General features: G+C 35.4%; 1 protein-coding gene across 2 annotated transcripts in view; it reads right to left on the bottom strand.

The window, feature by feature from the left end:
• The window catches only part of EDIL3 (EGF like repeats and discoidin domains 3), a 469,087-nt gene that overhangs the window by 51,274 nt on the left and 399,251 nt on the right, over positions 1-18,562 (bottom strand). The window lies entirely within an intron of this gene.

The raw sequence follows: 18,562 nt of genomic DNA on the forward strand, positions 1-18,562 counted from the left end.
GCTAATGCTGAAGCTCCAATACTTTGGCCACCTGATGGGAAGAGCTGTGATGCTGGGGAAGATTGAAGACAGGAGAAGAGGGTGGCAGAGTATGAGATGGTTGGATGGCATCACTGACTCAATAGATGTGAATCTGTGCAAACTCCAGGAGATAGGATAGGACAGAAGAGCCCAGAGTGCTATAACTCAAGGGGTTGTAAAGGGTTGGATACAACTTAGTAACTAAATGACAACAACAAATAGTAATCACTGTCCACTGAAATCATCTTTTAGAAAATTATAATCCTGAAACTGTTGAGGAAGTCAAGTATTATTCAAAAATGAGAGAGAATTAAAATATGCATTGATGGCATGTGGGATCTGGACTCATAATGTGCTCACTGTTGCAAAATATTTATTAAAGGGCATAAGACTCATTGCAACTTAGTAAACATTAAATTCTTCAAATACAGCACTGAAATGCAAAAGATAGGAGTGATTTTCATCAAAGAAGAATACACAATGTTGAATAGTTTTCCCCCTTTTGTTCCCTATTTCATGCCTCTTTTCTTATATCTTATGATGTTAATTAACAGAAAAATTATAGGAAACTTTGTTTTCTATGTGGAAAATCCTTAAGAGACCTTTACCATTTGTTGTCTTAATGTTCTTTGATCTATAGCTTCCTGTCTTCCTACAATAGCCTACTACTTCTTCCTGCTTCCTATGACTAAGTGCCCTGGTACATCCTTGATCTTATCTTCTTCAACTGTCATTATTCCACATGTGACCTCAGTGGCTTTCAACCACTATGACCTCCTGTTTCTATTTCAGTTTCTCCATTCTGAGAGATGTACAGAGCCATAAATAGACAGTCATGGGTCAGACAGAGGCCATGGCTAAGAAGAGGGGACTAAGGAGAACGTACTGAATAGACCATGTTTAGTGACATAGATGCTTACCAAGAAGGTTATGAAAAAGTTCCCAGTGTTTCCTGGTATAGGAATATATTTCTAAAAATTCACATGGGCTTTTTGTCCACTTTTTTGGAACATTCATTAATGACATCAGGCTCAAATTGCACAATGTATTAAGACAGAAAACCACCTTCATGCTGCCTTAAAATATTCTAGAAAGTTTATTAAAAAATAAAATATTGTTGCTGTTTTCTAAATAACATATTATATCACCTAAAACATCTTGTGTGTCCTGCAGCAAAAAAAGGATGGCAAAATTATGATATCCTGGAAAGGAAAACTGTTGCTGCCTCATGCTATGCTAAATGCTTTGTGGTATGTCTTCAGTGACTCCTCTTAACACTCTTGTATGGTAGGGTATCATCTCCACTTTATAGAGAACAGATGCCTATGGAGTTAACACAACATGACATGTGACCCAAAGATCAGCAGTCAGTAAAAGGAGGACCCCAGATTCAAATCTGTCTTTCTGAGTTGAAGTTCTACCACACGCATGGATTCTCACGCAATGATTTCATTGCATTTTCTTTTACAGGAATTTTTGAAGAGTCTCAAAGCTTTCTTGCCACACTCATCAAGCATAAAGGCACTCTAAGCTTCAAACAAAAAACAATTCAGGCTTTACAATATTAGGAGAGCCCTGTCTTTAAACTTTCATTTCTCCTCTGTTCTTTAGCTGTCTGAATGGATTGCTATTGCAATCCTAAATCCAAATCTAATTGCGCAGAAACATCTAGGCATAGTGGCTGGTCTTCAAAGTGCTCTTAATGTTGATGACAATAAATGGAAAAAAAAAAAAGAAAGATCTTACAGTACTCTGAGTCACTGTGTTGTCATCAAGGCTGTAAACACACAAGAACTCAAACTGTCACAAGAATACAAACGCCTCCAGTGGATTCTTCAGTGCCCAATGTCTGTAAGTCCTGAGCTAAGATGATGCAGTGAGGAATCTTGTAGCATCTTTTGCAGTGGTATTTCTTAAAGTCACGGTTTCCTGCTGGGTGGAGATGTTTTCTCCTTAAGTTGTGTGTCTTGGCTCTTTCTAACAGATCTGTTTTTCTCCCAGTCTAACTGCTCCCCTTCTCAGCTTTTTTTTTTTTTTCTGATCAAGAAATGTTTTTCTTTTTTGTTCCAGTTAAGTCAACTCCTCGATTTAAATAGTCAGCAATCTGTTTCAAGCTGGATTTTGTCCTAAAATTTGTTACATTATAAACTTAGAATACCAGGCCTAAGCAAACCTTTCAGTATAAAAATAACCAGCATCCCACATTTCACATGAGGTTGCTGCAACAGGGATGTACAGATTTCACTTGGAGACACTGCAACGATATATCACTCTTGTGTTCAGCATGCAGGGTGATTCCAGAGAAGCCCTCTACTTTGGACCTATGCCTATCCCTGGCCCAGGACCACTCTGCCCTCTCACAGAGTTTTTGAGCTAAAGTTGTACTCCAAACATGCTTCTGCTATTTTAGATCCTCACCTCCCAAGGCTTGGCTGAGATACAACAGGTTATTTAGGGCACTAAGCTGGCACATGGGTAGGCTGGCACTGCACCTCATGTCCAGATCTGTATTAAAAGTGCCTAACATGTAATGGTCTCTTAATAAAGTTTTGCTGGATTGAGCTGGAACTGCTTCCTAAGTATGTTCAATGGACAAAACCAACCCACAGCTAAGGATGTGGCAAAGCATCACAGCAGGAGATGTTAGCTGCTTTTCTCTTGTTCATCTACACAACATTACTGGTCAAGAAAATATTGTCCATAGCTGAAGTAACAATTTTTACTGGGGGTGCAAATAGTTAAAAATCCACTTCAATCTTCAGGAATGTGATTGTGAGAGCCAGTTTATTCTAGCAGAATGGAATGGCCTTGGTTCACAAACAGCCACTACCCTTCCTAGTTATATGTCTTTGGCAAGCTATTTTACCTCTATACAGTTCAATGCCTTCATGTGAAAAAATGAGAACAGTTCTGTTATTAGTATTTTACAGATATTATGAGGATTAGATGAGTTAATTTGTGTGCAAAACAATATATAGGACATAATAATGGTATATAAAACTTGGTTAACAGTAAAACAATAAATAAATCTGGGGGAAGAATCTAATTTCACTCTCTGAGTACCTGTTAGAAACATAAATATGGAAACAGGGAAACTAGGTTCCCAGCAACTTTTTATCATAGCACATTTTGGTCACCTTCTCAGGATGTACACAAAGATAGTCATTTCATTTTTCTTAAACTAAAGAAAATATTAAGTAACTACAATTCATATTTATGGGTAAAATGGTTAATTAAGAATAAGATAATTTATGAAATATTGTACATCTCATTTTAAATACTAAGATTATGTTATAATAAGGAAATGGTCTCACTGTTTGCAGATGGCATGTTACTATACAGAGAAAATCCTAAAGATGCTATCAAAAAACTATTAGAGCTCATCAATGAATTCAGTAAAGTTGCAGGATACAAGCCTAATACATAGAAATCTGCTGCATTTCTATACAATAACAATCAAAAATCAGAAAAAGAAATTAAGGAAAAAATTCCATTTATCATTGCATCAAAAAGAATAGACTACTTAGGAATAGATGTACCTAAAGGAGGCAAAAAATCTATACTATGAAAACTATAAGCCACTGATAAAAAAAAAAAAAAATCAATGTCACAAACAGATGGAATGATATACCATGTTCTTGGCTGGAAGAATCAATACTGTCAAAATGACTATACTACCCAAGGCAATCTATATATTCAATGCAATTCCTATCAAATTACCAATGGCATTTTTCACAGAACTAGAACAAAAAATTGTGTATGGAAAAACAAAAGACTGCATATAGTCAAACCAATCCTAGGAAAGAAAAACGGAGCTGGAGGAGTCAGGCTCCCTGACTTCAGACTATAAAGCGACATTCACCAAAACAGTTATAGTACGAAAACAAAAACAGCAATATAGATCAATGGAACAGAGCAGAAGGTCCACAAATTAACTTGCACCCCTAGAGTCAATCAATCTAAAACAAAAGAGGCAAGAATATACAATGGAGAAGAGATGGCCTCTTCAATAAATGGAATTGGGAAAACTGGACTTCTACATGTAAGAGAATGGAATTAGAACACTCCCTAATGACACACACAAAATCAACTCAAAATGGATTGAAAACCTAAATGTAAGCCTGGATGCTAGGCAGAACACTGATATAAATCACAACAAAATCTTTGATCCATTTCCTAGACTAATGAAAATAAAAACAAAAATAAACAAATGTGACCTAATTAAACTTTAAAGCATTTGTCAGCAAAAGAAACCATAAACAAAAAGACAACCCACAGAACTGGAAAAAATATTTGCAAATGAGGTAACCATTGAGGAATCAATCTCCAAAATATATAAACAGCTTATGCAGCTCAATATAAAATAACCCACTAAATCAAACAACGGGCAGAAGATCTAAATAGACATTTCTCCAAAGAAGACATGCATATGGCCAAAAAACACATGAAAGATGCATAACATCACTAATTATTAGAGAAATGCCAAGTCAAAACTACAATGAAGTATCACTTCACTCTGGTTTAAAATGTGCTGTGCTTAGTCGCTCAGTCCTGTCCAACTCTTTGCGACCCCATGGACTGTAGCCCACCAGGCTTCTCTAACCATGGGATTCTCCAGGCAAGAATACTGGAGTGGGTTATCATGCCCTCCTCCAGGGGATCTTCCCAACCCAGGCATCGAACCCAGGTCTCCCTCATGGCCATCATCAAAAAGTCTTCAAATAATAATTGCTGGGAAGAGTGTGGAGAAAAAGGAACCATCCTACGTTGTTGGTAGGAATATAAATTGTTACAACTGCTATAGAGAACAATATGGAGGTTCCTCAAAAAACTAAAAATACAGCTACCATATGATCCATCAATCCCATTCTTGAGAATATATTTGGAGAAAACTAATTTGAAAAGATAGAAACAACTTGATGCTCATAGCAGCACTATTTACAATAGCCAATATAAGGAAGCAACCTAAATGTTGTCCATCAATAGAAGAATGGATAAAGATGTGGTACATATTATTATATAATGACATATTACTTAGCCATAAAAAAGAATTAAATAATGCCATTTGCAGCAACATGGATGGACCTAGAGATTATTACTCTACGTAAGTCATATGTCATATGATATCACTTATATGTGGGATCTAAAAAATGATACAAATGACTTATTTATAAAACAGAAATGGACTCATAGAAAACAAACTAATGTTCCCAAAGGGAAAATGGTGGGGGAGGGGGATACATTTGGGATTAACATATACATACTATTATAGTATATATAAATAGATAACCAACAAGGACCTACTGTATAGCATAGAGAACTATATTCAATCTCTTGTAATAACCTATAATGGAAAAGAATCTGAAAAAAGAAGATGTACATTTGAATCATCTTGCTGTACACTTGAAACATTGTAAATCAATTATATTTCAATAAAAAAGATGAAACAACCAACATTATAAATATTTGGAGGTAACACAATAACATTACAAGGGCTGAATCTAATACCCTTATGTTAACTTACTTAATGATATATAAATAAAAATAACTTAATTTTCTGTATTTTTGATGATAATTTTGTAATATTCTATATAAATTTTGTTTTGAATTGTTTTGAAAATTTATTCTCAAACAATTATAGCTACAACTAACTAAAACTGACATCAAGTGAATAGGTAAGCTATTTCCCAATTTCTCCAAAACCTATGTCAGAAAGATTAAAACATTTCTGAATAGAAATGTGAAACTTTGAAAATTTTTAGTGAAAATAATCATATTTTTCTCATTGGGTAATTTAAGTGACTTTATGCTGAGTTCCTAAAAAATAAGATCACACTGAAACATAGAATTAACATACCTTCTTTATTTACCTCTCAAGCCTGATTTAGGTTAGGATGGGAACTTTGATTTATTCCATGAACCACTAAGGGTGGTGACTAATTGAATTACTCTGTAACTGATAGAGTAATTCTTAATAGGTTAATGGAGACTTAAACAATCTTTGATCAAATAGCATGATGCTAGCCAATAAGTGTTCTTTAAATACTTTAATTATAGCAGTGTCAAAGCCCAAATGAAGTAGAAAACAAAGAAAATGACCAGCAAATGATATGCATGTAATTTAGAAAACAATAACTTAACTTTTAAGTAAGAATTGAAATAGTTTTTTATCTAGTGCTTTTTGAAAGCACAATGAAAGGACAGCCTATGTAGAAACCTGCATCTTTTTATAAAGGTAAAGATTTAATGAACTGGCATGCACTTCAGTAGTCAGAATTTGGTTGGTTGTTGACTTGAAAGAGCTGTTGAATATATATCTTTGACAACTACTTTACTATGAATATAATCTTATCAAAGGCATTTGTGTTTTGTATAACCATTACATATCTTAGATACTGACATTACAAGCTCAAAACGTATATACACAAATATGTGTGTCAACATGTATATTTAAAGAAATATCCTTGTTCTGTAACAAATAAATGAAAATCATGAGAACTCTGAACATAAAAACATCCACCGCATACAGTATGTTGCAATGGCAAATCACATTTCATATCTGCAATATTTAGAGGCCCACGAAAAGCAGGAAGGTTGACAGAAAACACAGCATATTTTTATGTACCATGCTTGCTGATGAACTGTTCATGTTATGTTGATAAAAGATTTTGCCATTCCCACAATTTGTAAATCATCCATAGAGTCCTGTACATCATTTTGTTTCATGAGATCATGCAAGTCTTGACTCTAGACTTTTTGGTCTTAACTGAGTACGTGCACGTTTTATCGTGATTGATTTTTAGGCTAAAACAGCAACAATGCAAAGAAAACCTAGATGTAATTTTCTCTCCTTGTCCTTACAAAAGAAAGTAGAAAGGGGCATGGCCTCTTAGGAATCAGGATGAGGTAAATGCTGGAAATAGCTTTGGGAAAATGTAGCATCAACATCAACAGCTGAAAAACAACCTGGGTCAGCATGTTGCCCTGAAGTGATTGGAGGGGAATGGGTGGGTGATGGCTCAGCAGGAGGAGAACTGCCTGCAGATTACAAGGTTAAGAGCCATTGACACAGAAAGCAGACTGCTCTAAAGCGCAACATTAACAATAGCAAAAAAATCTTTTGTACACACTGTACATATCACATGGGTAACAAGGAGACAAATTACTCCCATTAAAATGTATAGTCAGTAACATTGTCAACATTTTATTTGTATAAGAAGGACAAGCTCAACTCTGGTGGAAATAGCAGGCAGGGCTATCTAACTCATCAGAACTCCAGTCACCACAAATTATAGTTGTCTTCTTGGAGAGCCTCATTAGAAGCCATGGTTATAGAGTCCCTCTCTGAATTTGCATGAAATCAACATGCTTTATCTCTTTATATTAATACATTTATGGTAAAGTGTCTTATCTGTATTCTTCTGCTGTTATTGACATTATTTTTGATTTATTTTGTTTCCAGGTGGAAGCAGGAGCAGCTCATATATCCAATCTCATTAAGATTTTCTTTATGTTTCAATACTAATTTATTATTTATTCTCTTTAACATAGTATCCAAGGTCTTTTGAGCTTATTAAGTGGAAAAATATAAAACTGGGTGCTGAATGCTGATAAAATCTGAATACTAGCTGATGAACATATTTTAATTAAGCCCCACAGTGCAATATGACCTGAAATATCTCTAATGAAGTCCCAAACTTGTTAGGTATATGCCTAACAAGTTATAATGATATGGCTCAAGAATAGGGTACATAAATTTCACAAACTATGTTCTTCTTGACTGCATGTGAACAATAAGATACTCATACTTCCTTCTTTCTAAAGTTGACACATTATTTAAGGGACTCCTGGATACATGCCTGTCTAGAACAAGTGTTCATTTCTTTGTGCAGTCAGCTCCAAACAATCTCATATGTGTAAAATCACATTCTTTAAGACTATTCATGCACTATATTTTCTGTTATTATAAAATGGCTCATAAACCACAATCTTAAATTAGGTATGGAATTAGTGAATCCCCTGGAACAAACTTTCTATATTAAGCATACTTAATTTTTTTCTATATGTATTCAAGATTTTTTAAACTCTCCAGGTTATACCTCACTTCTCTGGAAGCCCACTTACAGATTTAAGTGAAGACTTTCATGAGATAGTCCCTGTGGTTGAACATCCTGTAATAATACTAATTAATATCCCATCTGAGACTTCAGGCACAAAATTTCTGACATTTTAAACATAATATGAAAAAAGTGAAATAAACAGAAAGTTGAGGTATAACTCCTTCTTATTGGATATAAGTGCTTAAGGATCCTGAAATCTAAAGATATTTTAATGAAATTCAAGCACCAATTTAAAGAAAAGAGGTATCATGTAGAAATTATTAGAATAACACTAAAAATACAATTTTAGAAAGTTATTCACAGTGGAAACAGCAGGGAAGTATAAAAACAAAAACTTAAAAAAACTATTCATCCTCATAGACAGCTCACAAGATGAGTCTCTTATCTTGTGGCCTGTCATACTTAAACAGGTTATTTTGACATGTTTTTCCCATAACAGAGAAATCTGGTATATTTCAAGAAATGCTGAAATACCTGTTTATGAATCAGAATATAAGCTTTGACCCATCTTTATGGGAAACAGTATCACTACAGGCCCAACACAAATGACTTTTCCAAATCTCCCTTTAGGGGACACTTGGGACAGAGCTCACAAATAAAATTTACTACACTTTAAATGGTTCTAGGTACTTTTGCCATAAGAATCTTTGATGTAGACATCTTTGCCACAGATATTTTCGCACATAACTAATTGGTTATAAGGCAATTTTGCCATAAAAAAAAAAAAACCTAAAATAAAACTGGGACATTAAAAAGCACATAAACACTAAGCATGAAAAATTAATAACAAAACTGAAATGACTTTATTATGAAATAGAGAATATTTGAATACACTTAAAATGGGGCTTCCCAGCCCATTTCCAGGTGGCACTAGTGGTAGAGAACCTGCCTGCCAAGGCGGGAGATGCAGGAGACATGGGTTCAACCCCTGGGTCGGGAAGATCCCCTGGAGTAGGAAGTGGCAACCCACTCCAGTATTCTTGCCTGCAGAATCCCATGGACAGAGGTGCCTGGTGGGTTACAGTCCATGGGCTTGCAAAGAGTCAGACATGGTTGAGTGACTAACACTTTCAACACTTTTAAAATGTGTCTAGATTCATAGCTACACACATTTTGAAAGTGTTAAAAGTGTTAATCCGACTCTTTGCGACCCCATTTTCCAGGCAAGAATAGTGGGGTGGGTTGCCATTTCCTTCTCCAGGAGTTCTTCCTGACCCAGGGATTGAACCTGGGTCTCCCGCATTGTAGGCAGCTGCTTTACCGTCTGAACCACCAGGTAAGTCATTAGATTCATAGCAATACTGCTGCTGCTGCTGCTAAGTCGCTTCAGTAGTGTCCGACTCTGCGACCCCATAGCCGGCAGCCCACCAGGCTCCCCCGTCCCTGGGATTCTCCAGGCAAGAATACTGGAGTGGGTTACCATTTCCTTCTCCAATGCGTGAAAATGAAAAGTGAAAGTGAAGTCGCTCAGTCGTGTCTGACTCTTAGGGACCCCATGGACTGCAGCCTACCAGGCTCCCCCGTCCATGTGATTTTCCAGGTGAGAGTACTGGAGAGGATCGCCATTGCCTTCTCCCATAGCAATACTATGCATATAACATATTCCTTTTTTTGCAGGTTGTACCTATTCTTGTCCTCAAAGTTTTTCATTCATTGAAATATATATATATTTTTTGCTTGCTGATTACTTTGTTGGGCATCACACTTGTTTCTTTTTTGCTAAAATTTCTTCCTTCATTAAGACAGTATCTGTTTGCATACTAGGATGCATTATTTGTAGCTGAGCTTCGTATCCTATTATGAAAGATTTGGCATTGTTGCTGGTTCCTGACATCCTGTTATATGTCTATTGATATTCCAAAGTTCTGTGGGAAATGTTAACTCTGCTCCTTCCAGGCCCTTGACTCTGGCCACTTCCTGCTCCTACGCAAAGTATTTCAAAATAACCAACTCTTGGGGCATGTCCTCATATGCCTGTTTAACAAAGCCATCAACAATGTCACTATCCAGAAGAAATACTAATGCATTTCAACCAGTTGAAAGCAAATTGTCAAAACAAAACTATAACCAGTTATTTCATGGTCAAACTGCCTGATGAAAAATTAGTTATGCAGCGAAAATGTGGCAAAAAATGCTTATAGCAAAGATACTTACAGCAAAAATGCTATGGAGAAAATACTGGGTATGCTTTTTAATACCATCTGTTCTGAAAAAGCATGACCTTGTAATGCATTGCCTCCAACTCTTTAGCAGAGTAACATTTTCTTTAACAAGTAACATCAAGTGGCATAAAAGATCAGGTAGAGATTATGCTTTAAAAGCAAGATATGTCTCTGCTGTTGGAGAGATTGGAAGTTAAATTATGAAGAATCATTCTGATATAACATATTTTTTAACTTGCAGATCAAAACAACATCTTGTATTTTCAAGATGGGAATTATAATTAAAAATCCAACAAAAGGGATTTCCCTGGCAGTCCAGTGGTTAAGAATATGTGCTTCCACTCAGGGGAACTAAAATCCCACATGCCTAGCAGTGGGCCCTGACCCAGCTCCCACCCCCCAGCCACAAAAAGTAATCCAATAACAAAAAACATAGACATTGAAACAATGTAGCTAATTCTTCTGCAGTGAGAATGCTTTTTGATATTGCTTTTTTAAAGATATATTTGATTATATTAAGGACTTTTCCTCCTGTGAAATTGTTTCAGAATTTAAAAGTCATGACTAGGTGCTGAATTGTACCAAATTATTGCCTATTCATATTAAGATGATTATACATATTTCTCCTTTAATGAGCAGTCATGAACCCAATCAACCTAAGAACCAGACACTGACAATACCTATATGTGCATTTTCCACTGTTTTCCTGCTTCTCTGGAACATGGTTACTAATCACCCATTCTCCATTATTTCCTTACTTTTTCAAGCACAGTTTTACTAGATATGAATGGACCTCTAAATAATATTTAGTTCTAAGTGTTTTAAAAATTCATAAAGAAGAGACATACAGTGATATCTTGGGACTTGTCTTTTTCATTCAATATTATATTGCTAAGATTTATCTATATGTTTGTTTATAAGGCATATTTACTTTAATGACTCTGTATTATTCCACATGCACATATAAGTCAATACATCTACCTAGTCAACTGATATGAGTATTTAACTATTTCCAGTTTTGTTTTTTAAAATCAGTGCTATGAGACTCACAGATATAGAGAACAAACTACCAGTGGTTACCAGTGAAGAGAGGAGGGGAGGGGAAATACAGGGATGGAGGAGCGCGAGGTACAGCTCTTGGGTGTAATATAGGCTACAGGATGCATTTTACAACACAGGGAATATAGTCTATATTTTGTAATAACTGGAAATAGAGTAACCATTAAAAATTATTAAAAAATAGAAAAAATCAATGGTATTAACCTTCTTGTACCTGTTTCCTGGTGTATATAGTACTCAGAATTTTTTTAGTGATGATACTTATTTAACTTATATGCATAGTACATCACGTGAAATGCTGGGCTGGATGAATCACAAGCTGAAATCAAGATTGCCAGGAGAAATATCAACAACCTCAGATATGCAGATGATACCATTCTAATAGCAGAAAGTGAAAGGGAACTAAAGAGCCTCTGGATGATGGTGAAAGAGGAGAGTGAAAAAGCTGGCTTAAAATTCAACATCCAAATAACTAAGATCATGGCATATGGTTCCATCACTTCATGGAAAATAAGGGGAAAAGTGGAAGCAGTGACACTACTTTCTTGGGCTGCAAAATCCCTGCACATGGTGACAGCAGCCATGAAATTAAAAGACGCTTGCTCCTTGGTAGAAAAGTTATGGCAAACTTGGAGTATTAAAAAGCAGAGATGTCACTTTGCTGACAATAGTCTGTATAGTCAAAGCTATGGTTTTTCCAGTAGTTATGTACAGATGTGAGAGATGGACCATAAAAAAGCCTGAGTGCTAAAGAATTGATGCCTTTGAATTGGGTTGGTGGAGAAGACTCTTCAGAGTCCCTTTGACGGCAAGATTAAACCAGTCAATCCTAAAGGAAATCAACTCTGAATATTCATTGGAAGGACTGATGCTGAAGCTAAAGCTCCAATAGTTTGGCCACTGGATGTAAAGAGCCAACTCATTGGAAAGGCCTTGCTGCATGGAAAGTCTGAAGGCAAAAGGAGTAGGGGATGGCAGAGGATAAGATGGTTAGATAGCATCACCAATTCATGAAATTGAGCAAACTCCAGGAGACAGTGAAGGACTGGAGAGCCTGGCATGCTGCAGTCCACGGGATCATGAAGAGTCAGAGAGACTAAGTTGCCGAATGACAACAATAGCAAACTACAAATAGATTTTTCGGTTGTAGAATGCATGAATGTGCAATTTTATAAATTTACTTAGCAATTTCCAAAATAATTTAATCAGTTTATATTCCTACCAGCAAGATATATACATTTTCCACTTTCAATTTCCTATCTTGGTGAGTAACATTAGTAGATTTTTTTTTTTAGGAAGATCATTTTATGCATTCCTTTGATAAATTCTTTTTTATTAGTAAACATATTTAAACCTTGATGGATTCAATTTAGTAATGTTCTATTGCTTTTTACATTCTTGCATTTTACAAGTGAGATTCTAAATAATTTCCTTTCTTGTACTTTTTCCCAGTTTTAATATCAGGAAATAATGATTTTATAAGAGAATTTGGGAAGCCTTTTTCTTTTACTTTATAATAGTTCATGCAACATAGAGGGTATATGTTTTTGAAAACTGTAAACTCTGACTTGACTTCTATAATAATGGTAAGTCTATTGAAGGATTCTTTGCTTTCCCTCTCTCTTTTCTGTGCCATACAGGTTTTCAGTTTTCTTTGAGAAAATACATTTTGATAATGTACCTTTTGCTATAAATATGTATATGTATATACACATATAATATCTCTATATATGAAGTAAATATGGTATGATGCTAGCTTTTGTTAGATTTAGGCATTGTATTATTCTCTGTACGTGACTGAAATATTTAAAAATTTAAAAAACACAGTAGTCCCTTAGGAAGGACTTAAGTCATCCTTGTTCGTACATCTTAAGAGGAATGGAGATGAAGGCTAGCAGAGACTCTTCTAAGCTATCTCATTTTCGGTAATAATGACACGATGTGTTCCATTTTGCAATATACCTTCAAAACACATTCAACCTTCAAATGAGAAATATCATATTTAAGCAAATTGTAATGTTTTCAAAGAAATCCTGTTTGCCCAACATAAGTCTAGGCCTAATAAAAGCTAGTATACTTGTGTTTAAAAATCAAAGCTCTTTATTTTATTTTTAGGCATTTCACATAACTTCTTTTCATTACTGCAATCATACCGCTAACATTGAGCCATTTGTTTTAAAGAAAGATTTTCTTCTGTTAGTTGAATTTATTTTGTATAATGAGTTTTCATGTTTCTAGATTTTTGCTGCCTTTGGCATATGATAGCTATAGAAAAATCAGGTAAATATGAAATAACAATGAAATCTGAAATATTTCATAAATTATATTAAATATTTATGTCTTTCATAATGACAGATAGGTAAGGAAAGTCAATATAATTGTCTTTCATAAATTTTATTATTTTATTATAAGTTTTATGGAAAACAAAATTTAACATATGGACCTTAAAGATTTTTTAAAACCTTGTATAACAGTAACAAAATTTAATGAAAGTAATTAAAAAATATTTATTGCCTTCCTAACATGTACTGCCACGCCTCTCCCAACCCAACTTTTCTTATACTGTGTGATGCCTAGTACAAAACTAGATGCTCAACAAATTTTGTTTTTATTTTCTCAGTACTGAATGAGACACAAAATTAGTACATCAACACATCAAAATTAATACACTGACATTTGACATTCATGTAAAACTTAAATAAAAGGGGCTCTAAGTCTTTTTTCAACCCAGTCTATGTTGTTTAGTTGATCCCTCCATCATAGTAGGTATCATACCGTGTTCACAATAATCTGTTTATGGATGTTTATTGTCTACTAGATTTTGCACTCCTTAGGTCCTCCAATCATGGTTCAGTCATCCTTGCATCTTCCAAGTTTATTGCATGGTCTGCATATGTTAGGTATCTGAGAGCATGCTTATTAGATGGTAAACAGATAAAATGGAAAGAAATTGGGTCAGGAACATAGATTGGGTTCATTTTTAAAATACAGCAGGGTCAATTTTTCTTCAGAGATTAGCAGCAAGGAAAAATGATGTGTAAATATGTAAAGAAATGTTGAGGGAAGAAAAAGACTCCTGAAAGAGAAGTTTTAAGACATAGTATTAAGAATTTCATGTTTATATTCTTTGGCACTGTGAACTCAGCAGCACTGCCAAACTTTGGCAGGAAAAAAAATTAATGAGAATGACTTTAATGCTTTGTCAGTAATGCAGAGTGAGAAGGAAAGGCCCCTAGAATCAAAGAGTGGTGGTGAGAAAGGAAAACCCAGAGACAACCTGATAGGTTAAAGAACACGGTCTCTCTCGCTTTTTTGCATGGTTCATTCAATTTAATCAGAGCTTACATAAGGTAATGAGCCCCAAAATGGCAGCCAATGACAGCCCTCAGGAATAAAAGTGAGTTAACACATCTAGCTCAGAAGTGGGTAGATAAAGATGTAGGGACAAGTAGGAGAAACTAGTAGAATATCAAGTCCAGAGTCATTTTGCCAAGTAAGTTTCAGAATCAGGAGGCTAAGTGAAGCAGTATGGGTTGGATTCTCTTGCAAGGGCTGGGAAGTTAGACTCTGCAAATGTGAACTGCACGTTGACTAAAGAGGCTGGATCAGAGGGACGATAAACATAGGGACAAGGAAAAGAGGTGAAGTCAGGCCAGTTGGTCCCAAGTGTCTTGGGAACCAGCATGTTTAAGTTTGGCTGATGGAATTTTGGGGACCCAAGGTAACAAAAGAAAAGAGACCTGTGGCAGAAAGTTGCAGATCTTAGAGAAGTCCAGCAATAAGTACTATGTAAGCAGTACCGTACAAGTAGAGTGAAAGAAGGGGTATCATATGGGGACTGCCAGGGGCTTTGCAGAGGTCTGGTAGAAAACAACAGGCAAAGTTCCAAACACTGTACATCATGGAGCAAAGACAGAGGCATAAGACTGTGTCCCCTCAGTGGCTGGATTCTCTTCTCAGGGACTACTGGCTAGGATAACTTTGGTGAGGGCTAGAATATCATCATGCAGGGAATCAACTGAAAGGCCAAGTAGAATTCTTGTCGAATGCTGCACGCGGCATGAGAGAGGAATAGCTGCATATGACCCAGAGTTCATCTGACAAGGTTTTATATGTCCATTCTCTTGGAATAAGATAAACTCCAAAGAGTGGGACTCTCAGGGATACTACTGAGATTATGCATAAACTGACCTCAATTGTGGGGGCTTGAAGTACACAGAAGTAAAATGCCAGAGAGGTCACTATACTGATGAACTCCATCCAGATTAATGAGGAGCCAAGGGTCCTGAAAAGTGCTCTATCAGATGTCACCTGTGCTTCCACCTGTTCCCTGGCATCAGTGGCAGCTCATTCACAACCAGACTGGTTCTGCCCATGACAGAGTGCATATGATGATGAACCCACATGGGCCACACATCACAGTACTAAGCAAAGATGTACACACACAGACACACAAATGCACATGGAAAGGCTATGGTTTCTACAATTTTAAAATTTCATTGATTTACTCCTTAAACATTTCCTTGCTCCATCTTCTTCCATTCCAGACTAAGTAAAAGGAAGAATGCAGGAGACTGGGAAGGCTCTTTCTGCTTGCTGTCTGCAGATTCTTTTTCATGCTAAGGTTATGTTATATTCCCTCTTATGCTGATTACTCTGGAGAAAAATAATCAGAAATAAATATAAATAAAAATCTCTCATAATCAATATAAGGCATTGCACTAGTTTTCTGTTCTGGCATAATTTTTTCTAAAATTTAGCAAGTCTCAGCATGGCATATCCACTAGGAAGAATGGAAGGTATTTTTTGATTGGACAAAATATTCCTTAAGAATTATTCTCTCTTTTTTTTTCTTTACTCTTTGTTGTAAATATGAAGTATGGGCTTTCAGTGATAGGATTTAATTGAATTTAATTGTAATGTCTGTAGGTTGGTGCTGTGCCCAGAAATCTTTGGGAAATGGATAATTTTTTTATACCAAAGCAATAAATAAAGGCCATATACTCTCTGCTCTAAAATGTCTTGCTTATTCTTGTTCCTGAAATCAAGTTTGGGTTAAAAGAAAAAATACTTTACCTTTTCGAAATAAATAAACTGACCCTGGTTTTATGTTTGCTTGAACTGTCTTGATTGTTTTTTGTATTTCACTTGTCTAGTGCTAGGTTAAAAAAAAAAGTTTAATTCTTTACTTTAAAATTCAGTACATTAATTCATGCACTTTAAAATCTGCTCTTAATGGTTGTTTGTATGGTCTTGCATAATTATTTTATACATAATACATGCATAATGTATATATATCTTATATACTTATTATATATAATGTATATTATAGGCACAATGTATATTATATATGTACTAAGATCTGACTTGTTTTCAGTTACCATGATGTTAGAATTGATGCATTTAAAAACTTTCAGGGTCAATTAAGGTTCACAGTGAAACATAAAACTTCATGTTAAAAAGTATAGGGCTGAAATGCAGAACATGAAAATAAAATCTAGAAACATTATTCATGCTTATTGAAAAAAACTGAAAGGCTCATAAGTGCCCTGGTTTAAAAATATGCATGTAAAGTGCTCATTACTTCTTTTGATCTAAAAAATAAGTGTTAGTTCCTCAGTCATCTCCAACTCTCTGTGACCCCATGGACTGTAGCCCACCAGGTTTCTCTGTCCATGAGATTTTCCAGGCAAGAATACTGCAGTGGGTAGCCATTCCCTTCTCCAGGGGATCTTCCTGAACTAGGGATCGAACCCAGGTCTCCTGCATTAAAGCAGATTCTTTACCATCTGAGGAAGCCAGTGAACTACTCCAATGATTAAAAAACAAACAAACAAACAAACAATAATTTGTATAACAGATCAGTCATCAAGTACTCACTAATACTTGAAACATTTTTATATTTTTATGAACTGGTAAAATTCCAAGTAACCAAGACATAGCTTATATAACAAAGTTATCTCATCAGATGGTTTATAATATAGAATTAAAGTTTGATGATATGGATTTGAATTTTAAATCTGCTGTATACTACCTTGGTAACCTTACATAAGTTAATTAACCTCCTTGAATACACTTGTAAAATGAGACATATAGTTTAGAGGATTTTCAAGTTTCTCTTTATTAGAAAATTTCTGACTCCCTATGCTACATGTTAATCAAAAATAACCACTTCTATTAAATTTCGTCTTCTACTCTATTTATCCAACATTAATCCAACATTTATTGAGTGCCTACTATGTGCTAAGCACTCCAGTGACTAAAATTCCCTTGTGGAGCTCTGGTGTCATAGGAGAAACAGACTTGGACTGCATAGATTACAGCAGGGGTGTGGACCCCTTGAGGCAGAGGAATGAAGTGCCTGAATCAGCAGTGGGGAGACAGTGGAGCAGAGGTGAGCCTGAATGTTGAAGGATTCTTATGAGTTAGACAGTGAGAAAAGGACGGAGGAACATTCCAGACAAGGAAAAGTGTACTTGCAAATGTGTGGTATCTTGAAAGAGTTTTTTGTGTTTACAGAAGGTGGAGGATTTTCTTGTGGCTAGAATATATGGCGGAAGCACCTTAGGAGAGGAGGCTGGAATGGAAGGTTTGAACAATTTGTGAAGGGCTTTTCTTAGTCACCTGCCATAGTTAGTAAATGAAGAAATTTATAGCCTATAAGGAATTTAGATTTTAACTTTAATGTGCTCTTTTAAAATGGAAAGACACTTAAGATTTTATCATGTACTCTAATGAAAATTTTAGCATCTCTGGATTTTAGGTTCTTTGTCAAATGCCTAACCCCGCTGTTCAACACTATATTTCTGCTTTTCAATCTTCTTAGGTCTATCTCTAAATTTGGGCAGTCCCCAGCTATCAATTTTTTATATAAATCACTCCATTTTCAAATGGCATGTTTTCTTCTTGTTTAGTGTTCAATAGCATAAAATCTATTGCCAATACATAGCTTGTGAGTCCAGTGAGCAATTCAGTAGCATTGTACACCTTTGGAAAAAAATACCATATATTTATATAGTATGATGCAAATTGAAATCTTTTGACTTAGCCACGTTACCAAATAGTATTCTATCTTTAATTTCTGGTGACATTAGTACGCTGACTTTTTTATGTTTGTTATTTGTCAAATATATAGCCAATTTTTCATCTAGGGAGAAATTTCCTATAACACCTTTTAGGTATTCTAGAAAAGAAAGCAGC

Source organism: Cervus elaphus, chromosome 9 (assembly GCF_910594005.1).
Source record: "Cervus elaphus chromosome 9, mCerEla1.1, whole genome shotgun sequence".
Classification (NCBI taxonomy): Eukaryota; Metazoa; Chordata; class Mammalia; order Artiodactyla; family Cervidae; genus Cervus; species Cervus elaphus.